The 8,724-nt window shown below is 45.0% G+C and overlaps 1 pseudogene; it reads left to right on the top strand.

Annotated features, from left to right (window-relative positions):
• The first annotated feature begins 7,440 nt into the window (after nt 1-7,440).
• On the top strand, nt 7,441-7,867 carry LOC134482072 (glutaredoxin-1-like; annotated as a pseudogene).
• The last annotated feature ends 857 nt before the right edge of the window (nt 7,868-8,724 follow it).

Raw genomic sequence — 8,724 nt, 5'->3', positions numbered from 1 at the left:
GAAATAAAACCATTCAGTAGGGGAATATAAAAAGCGATCAGGACACACGGAGCTGTATGCCTCTGCATTCCTTGTAATATAGCATCGGTTATTACTGCAGATTTATTGAATTCCAGCAATTTTGGAGGAACGATATTTTTAAAATTTTTTATTATATATATCTCTTTACTTACATTTCAAACGTTATTCCCCATCCTTGTTTCCTTCCTTAAGCACCCATTCCCTTCCCTCTCCCTTCCCCATATGTGTATCCCCCTATACATCCCCCTTATTGTTCACCCATATTCCCCTGCACTGCCCCTGGAACATTTTCTCTATTGTTTTTGTTGGTTTGTTTGTTGTTATTCTTTTTCTCCCATTTTTATTAAATTGGGCATTTCTTATTTACATTTCAAATGTTATTCCTTTTCCCGGTTTCCTCTGCATCAGCCCCCTAACCCCTCCTCTTCCCGTTCTAAATGGGTGTCCCCCCCCCACCCTACCCCCGTTACTGCCCTCTCCAAAATTCCCTTCACTGTGGGTTCAACCTTGGTAGTACCAAAGGCTTCCCCTTCCAGTGTTGCCCCAACAATGCTATTTACTGCTACCTATGGAGGGTCAGTCCATGTGTAGTCTTTGGGCAGTGGTTTGGTCCCTGGAAGCTCTGGTTGGTTTTTATGGGGTTGCAAGCCCCTTCAGCTCCTTCAGTCCTTTCCCTAGTTCCTCCAATGGGTGTCCCGTTCTCAGTTCAGTGGTTTCCTTCTGGCAGTTGACTCTGTATTTGACATGTTCTGGCTGTGTATTTCAGGAGAGATCTATATCTGGTACATGTCAGCATGCACTTCTTAGCTTCATCCCTCTTATCTAGTTTTGGTGGACATAGATAGATAGATAGATAGATAGATAGATAGATAGATAGATAGATAGATAGATAGATAGAAAGATAGGTGTGGACCACATGTGGGGCAGGCTCTGAATGGCGTTCCTTCATTCTCTGCTCTAAAATTTGCCTCCCTATCCCCTCCTGTGGATATTTTTGTTCCCCCTTTAAAGAAGGAGGCTTCACTCCTTCTTTAAAGGGGGAACAAGAATACCCTTGGCAGGGAAGAGAGAGGCAAAGATTAAAACAGAGACTGATGGAACACCCATTCAGAGCCTGCCCCACATGTGGCCCATATATATACAGCCACCCAATTAGACAAGATGGATGAAGCAAAGAAGTGCAGACTGACAGGAGCCGGATGTAGATCGCTCCTGAGAGACACAGCCAGAATACAGCAAATACAGAGGCGAATGCCAGCAGCAAACCACTGAACTGAGAATAGGACCCCCGTTGAAGGAATCAGAGAAAGAACTGGAAGAGCTTGAAGGGGCTCGAGACCCCATATGAACAACAATGCCAAGCAACCAGAGCTTCCAGGGACTAAAGACTAAATAACTTCCAATACCTAAAGACTATACATGGACTGACCCTGGACTCTGACCTCATAGGTAGCAATGAATATTCTAGTAAGAGCACCAGTGGAAGGGGAAGCCCTGGGTCCTGCTAAGACTGAACCCCCAGTGAACTAGACTGTTGGGGGGAGGGCAGCAATGGGGGGAGGGTTGGGAGGGGAACACCCATAAAGAAGGGGAGGGGGGAGGGGGATGTTTGCCCGGAAACCCGGAAAGGGAATAACACTCGAAATGAATATAAGAAATACTCAAATTAATAAAAAAAAATGGAGTGAAGCATCCACATTTCAGTCATCCTTCTTGAGTTTTATGTGGTCTGTGCCTTAGATCTTGTGTATTTCGAGTATAACCAAGAGGTGAGGATGCAAAAGAATCAAATGGATAGCTTGACGCCAGAGGTTGGTGGTGAACACCAGAGGGAAAGATCATTCTTCCAGAAATAATTGGCAGGTTTCTGGTAACTCACCTTTACCAGACTACTTGTTTGGGTCCACAGAACTCTCTCAGTTGCCATCAGCAAGGTATGTTATACCCACATACACTGGACAGTGTAGAAGGAGATGTCAAAGCCAGATGCCACATTTACACCTATGTAAATAAAAAACAGAGATCATTTACCCATAAAGGATTGCATACAGGTAGCCAACGCTATAATAAATTATGGGAACCTGAATTAACTGACACATGGCCTCCTAGAATAAGATAAAAGTACCTGCTTGTTTTATTGATACCTTTTCTGGGTGAGTAGAAACTCACTACATCAGACTGAAACTGATCATAGAGCAACTAGAAAGCTCTGCTAGGAACTTTCCCCCTAATTTTGCCACTCACTAGGAATGCTGCCATATAATAGCCCAGCTCTCACAGCCAAAGCCTGTAAATAACAGTCAAAGATGTATGCATAGTTTGGAGTCTTTGTTGTGCAGAATTCTGGGCAGGTGGAAATAATGAACAAGACGTTAAAGGAAACACTATGGAAACTCTCATTAGAGTCCAGGAAGGGTGGAAAGGCTCTTTTCTTATTTTGGGCCTGCTGTACTCCATACAAGGAGGGATTGAACCATATGATATTATGTTTACAATACACCCCCCCCATGGCTTCTAAGTCTTAGAGATCAGCACTTGGCAGAATTCTTCAACTATTTTATTCTTGAAATCCTGTCCGTCCAGTTCTCTGTAAAGTCTATTACTTTGACTATCAGAGAGACCCAGTAAACCTCTAAATCTATCAACAATATCCCCTAATTTGGACCTGGTGGTAGTGAAACTGCATGAGCCAAGTGGGCATCGAAAAGGACAATGAAAGCAATTTACAAGGACCTACGTGGCGATGTTTTACACTCTTACAGTTATGAGGTTAGGTGGAATTTTAACATGGATTCCTTACAACTAGGTCAAGAAGGTAGAAGCCACAGATGACAAGGCCAAATAGACTCCCTCCAGAACTTCTGGACCTATTAACGTTGAGCTTTCACCTGACCTCAAGCCCTTCCACTCCCTGCCCAACCTCCTGGATCTTATGTTTGGCATGAATACAGGGTCATGGTCCAAACTCTAACACCCTCAGGCCTGTCCCTGGGAACTCAGGAAGGTGGACACTAGAGAAGTGACGTCTAATGGAACTGCAGAGGACCAATCTCCGTCCACGTTGTCCTTTGCTCACTGATATCTGGTTATTTTTTGGAGAAAGGATTTGGAAGTTTATCATTTGAAGTAGGTGCACAACATTTAAAGTTTTATATTCACTGTATAACTGGGTTCACTATGTTACCAAGATCATTGCAACAGAGGGATGCAAAACAGAGACTTTGTGAGTACACATCCATGAATATGTGTAAAGAAAGACACCTTGGAAGGAATGCACAATAAGAAAATGAAATCAATATCCAATAAATTAAAGGTCTGGAGGGAAATACTGGCTTTTGGGAAACCAGGAAAACCTAGGAAATTGGAATGTATGTCACAGGACTGGATCTGGGAATAAAATTATTATCCAGAAGAATCTTCCACCCCGTGTCCCTTGATGTTTTCTCCCCATGCCAGGCCCCTGACGCAATCTGCCCTTTCAGAGCAGGTAACTACTAATGAAGCAAAGAGAAATCTCTAGCTTTAGAGGGAGGAGACATGGAAAGGGTTCCATTGTGTCACTGGAGAGCCTCCTGGAGATGGCACCTCAGAATCTGGTCACCATAAGGAAAGCTGGTTAGCAGGAGGCCCTGGCAGTTCCCGGTGACGTCGTCAGTAGACCCTTCCCTGAACAATCTCTTGTATCCAGGAGAGCCCTGGCATCTTCTGTGGTGTCACAAGTGTTGTGGTGGCACCAACTGCCTGTGGGATATTCCTTCAGTGCCTCTATGGTTCACTGATTGACCTGTTGTCCAGGCTAAGCAGGCCATTTGTGAGAAAGAACAAAGAGCATGAAGAGATGAGAGTTGGGGAGAAGGAAGATGCCCTTCTGTCTTGTCGTATAAAAGGAAGAAATAAATGGTCCTTGGGAAAGCTCAGTGACCTCTGGGCAAAGGGTGAGGAGGTTCCTTGAGGAGAGAGCCTTGAGCTGAGGCTTCCAGGTATGGAAATCTGGAGCTGGGAGCATATAAGAAGCAGCTGGACTTCCCTGCTTGTTATGGTTCCTGGAAGTCAGAGCCTTTACATCATTAATTTCTCTATTTCAGAAGCCAGTTGTTGGGAAGGACACCACTGTTTTCCTGAGACATTATGCCTTTTACTCCTTTTACTTAGAAGACAAAGGTCCTTAGGAAGAAGGGAGAGACTAGTGTCGTATCCTCGGCTCAGAGCTGACTCTTCCCCCTTTGGATTGGTTCAGTTTGTGTCTGACACTCATATCTGGGAGAGAGAAGACTTCTAGATGAGACCTCATCATCTCTGGCTTTCCACTAGAGTTATTCTGACTACCATTCCCTGATAGTGGTCCCCTTAGATTTCTGAGTCAACACGTGTGAGTGTCATGCAGTTTTCTAGTGCAGTGAAGAACTGTTAGTCAGTGAACCAGAACCAGGACTGGCTCCTTCCTGACTTCTCTAGGTGTCCTGAGCAGTAAGTGGGTGCACTAAACGATCATGTTCTACCAATACAAGGCATCTATTACTACAGTCCTGGGGTCTAGAGAGATCGATCTGTGATTCTGGGCATCACCACAGCAAATGAGTGCTGATGGAGTTTGTATTTTCATCCTGGCTTTGTACCTACAGACTACGGTGTTCTGAAGCCAAGTTCCATCCTGTGCAGCTGTGAATATGCCTGAGGAGGCTGTCTCCTTGGTTTTCTGAAGCATTGCTAAGGGAGCCAGAGGAAATCAGCTCCCCCTGCTCAACAGAGCTCTGGGGATGTTGACATTCTCAGCTTCAGCTACATATTAAGCTAGGTCAAAAGATCACCTGTCAGGTCCATTCTTAAATACCCTTCAGGGTGCTAGGGGTGGACTATAATGAAGTAGTATGCAGGAGAGGCGCTTGCCCTCTGGTGCTACAAAGCAGTGTGTGTGAGAAACACCTGAACTCTTCTATTACAGATCAGAGAGATGAGCTGCGATCACATTCAATAGACTGTGTACATTCCTGGGCTTTGGCTTTGACCATGCAGGTCTGTTGTTTCTCACTGCATTGTTCATGTGGCCAAGGTGTGGGAAAGCCCCACTCACAATTGTTTCCCATCCTCTATCCTAGGGTCTTAGAGTTTAGCACAACACTTCACCTCTTATCTTCTAGATCCACTGTCCTAACTTTACTTCAACATGCACATCTCTATTATCCTTGCACCGTGTGTGTGTGTGTGTGTGTGTGTGTGTGTGTGTGTGTGTGTGTGTGTGCGTGTGTGTATGGTTAGTTTGCATACAACTTTAGGGAAACCTTGCCACTGAATTCCTCTAGGAGTCTATATAAGTAATCTGTAAACTGTGGATGGGGCAAAATCCAAATGCTCTCCCGCAACGTGGCCTTCTAGAAAGAGTAGCATAAACTGCAATAAAAGGATATACTTGAAAGTAAAACTTGGAGGAAATGCCCTGGCATATCTACATTGTCACTGTGAACTGTGACATTGCTCTCTTGGCTTCTGTGCCCAGACATGAGGGCTCTGAAGCTATGCTGCATCCTGTGGAACTGTGAATGAGCTTGTGTCACACGAAGCATGTGAATGCAGTGAGAAGACAGTAGGAGGACATTGTGACACTGCCCTCCCAATGGAGACATGGAAGTGTTGACAATCACAGTGGGTGAGTCTCAAGCTGCACTTTGAGACCCAGCAAGGCTACGTTTCACCTATCAGCTCACTTCCTGCACATCCACCACAGGCCAAGGGCAGGCTCAGATGAAGCCCTGTTGAAGACAGGTGCTGTCCCTTGTGAGCTGCGTCTCAGGGTATGCGGAAGACCATTCAGCCTCCTGTGATGTGGGACATCAGAGTAGTAAGAGGCAGACAGAGGGGACAGTTCTGTGTTTGTTTTCTTGGCTACCATAACTACATCTTCCAGGCTAAGGATTTGCTCATGGAAGTCTGCTGTGTCACTTTTCTAAAGGCCAAGCTGTCTGAAGTCTCAATAACACAACTGGCTCCAGGCTGCTTTCTCAGTCACTAGGATTTTCACGCAGTCCTTCGTACCTTGTCTTCTAGAACCACAAATTCTTTTCTGGCTTCATATGTACAAGGCATATTTTCTCACTCTTGCCCCGACCCGCAGGGCAGTCGACCAGGGTCTGGGGTCCACCTAGGAGAGAATGGGGGACAAGAGACACATAGAACGGACAGCAAGTCAAGAAGTCTGATCAAGCTGACAATTTTTAATTTTTCTCAGGCTGAAGATATACTGGTAGAAGCAAAATGTGGGGAGGGGTTGGGTGACCAGAAAGAATGGGCCTGGCTTGATAACCAGGATATTGGCCAGGTAAATCGGCCAAGCGGGGGAACAGCAGGGTGGGTTGCTTAGTGACCTGACCATCAGTGCCTGACCACCGGTACTCAGTGATCTGACACCTAGATTTATGCTATCTATTGAATTTATGTAGAGCTGCAGGTGCTGCTTTGATCTAACCTAAGGCTATTGTTTTTTGTTCTATCATAAGGCTAAAATATAATGCTTTTTAGCCTGAAGAATATTGCTTATTATTCCAGCATAAGGCTAGAACACAATTGCTTTTTAACTTGAAGGCTGCTTTCGCCATCTTGAGGCTGCTCCCAACACACTCTCTCTTACTAGAGACCAGTAGGAACACATATATTGGACAGTCGTGATTATTGTCTAAACTGCTGGTGTCCATGTACGGCATTAGTGGGTACAGCATCATATCTCAGCATCTCTTACTGTAAGGGTTGGAGCAGAACTCCCACATCTCATCCTGCGTGACGATGTAGATTAGACCCATCAGATTAAATAAAGAATTGAAAAACTCTCCTGGGGGTGAGGTGGTAAGGAAATCATGTTGCCGTCCCATAAATGCACTGCTATGAGCAAGCTTCAGACACCCTCAGGGATGCAGCCTGCAGCAGAGACCACAGGCCTTTGGTGGAGAATGATTCAGTTCAAAAAGGGGAAGAGAGAAGGATGGTTGATATTGTTCCAGTAGATCTCACTGCCTATAAAAAGAGTTTCTTCCAGATCAGTGAATGGTTCTTGTAAAGCAGCTCCTGGACTGGACTACTGAGACCAACTATGAGCCCTCCAGACTGGCCTTTCCAACCAACAGACAAAAGTATCCACTCTGCGAATGATACATAGATACATACACAGAATACCAGGAAGGATACAGAGTTTCTTCAGTTCCATGATTGAGGGATTCAGCAGGAGAGATGGCTCAGCAGATAAAGGTAAACGTTGCCAACTCCCTACACCTGAGCTCCTTCCCTAGGACCTACATGATTGAAGGAAAGAACAAACCTCTCACACCTTGTCCTCAGATTTTTATGTAGTTTGGTTTTCCGGTCTTGGTCCACAGAAGCAAAGACATCAGGTTTTCCAATTCCATTTGACACGGGACCAGTACCTTCAACCGAATGTTCCTTCCTGGAAAGCTGCAGCCTGTCAGCGTGGCTCAGTGGTTTGTGAACTGCAAGTTCCCATCTGGGAAGGTGGTCGTGTTCATCCAGCACACCTGCCCCTATTGCAGAAAGACCCAAGAAATCCTCAGTCAACTGCCTTTCAAACATGGTCTTCTGGAATCTGTGAACATCACAGCCACTAACAACACCAATGAGATTCAAGATTAATTACAACAGCTCACTGGATGGAGAACAGTTCCTCAGGTTTTCATAGGTAAAGAAAGACTGCATAGGCAGACGCAGCGATCTGATCTCCATGCAACAGAATGGGGAGCTGATGACCTGACTGGAGGAGATTTGAGCTCTGCAGTTAGGAAAGGGATGCAGGCAGAGCCCATGCCAAGAGCCATCATTCAGCCATTCTGACGGCCAGTGCCCCTGAGAGATGATGTGCATCACAGAGGATGTCAGTATTTTCTGGTGACCAGACTTTTCAACAAATTGGCTTTTATTTCTTCTTTTCCTCAGTGCTAAACCCTGTTGCCGTTTGCCTCTAACCATGAGGATGAGAAGCTTAACAGACAACACTGGCTTGATTTTCCACTCTTCATGTGCTGACACGTCTCTGCCTCTAAGCCCATGTTTCCCATCCAGTTGATCTAAATCCCCATTGAATCTGTTTCTGGTTTCCTGCCATGCTGGTCAGCTCAAGTCATTTTGCAGAAGTCCACTTCCTGAATGGTTATTAAATCAATGGATATTGTGAATTTGTTCATGAGCCACACTCAGGCCTTTCCCTCCCTCCTGCATGCACCGTCCCACTTCTCCATTCACAGCTCTGAGCCAGTGTTCTCAACCTTGCCCTCCCACAACCCACAGAAGTTCACACTTGTATGAGCACGCTGTTTGAAAAATCAGATGAAGAGCTTTAGCATACTTGGTCCTCACTGTAGCCATAATAACATAGACGACAGAGCTGATGGTTCATTCATCTCTATTCTTAAAGGAGATTAAGAAAATCCCAAGAAGTTTTATGTTGATCCCAGTCAGAGTACCAGCAAAGTCAAATATGAAATGCAAAATTGCAGAGCTCTCCTACCAAGAATATCTGTATCAAAACTTGTTGGCAAAACACTGTCCTAAATAATTTCCTCCATTCACACTTCGACATTTTGTTTTGATGTCTTGCTATGACATTTAAGTATCATGGAACTGTAGGTCTCTTCTTTGGTCTCCAGTGAGAAGGACACATTCCTAATAATGATGTATCTGTAGATGACTAAAAAAGAAAAAAGAAGA

The sequence above is a fragment of the Rattus norvegicus genome, chromosome 15, assembly GCF_021556685.1.
Source record: "Rattus norvegicus strain SHRSP/BbbUtx chromosome 15, alternate assembly SHRSP_T2T, whole genome shotgun sequence".
Classification (NCBI taxonomy): Eukaryota; Metazoa; Chordata; class Mammalia; order Rodentia; family Muridae; genus Rattus; species Rattus norvegicus.
The sequence above is the reverse complement of the archived record's forward strand: the minus strand, read 5'-3'. Positions and strand labels throughout refer to the sequence as shown.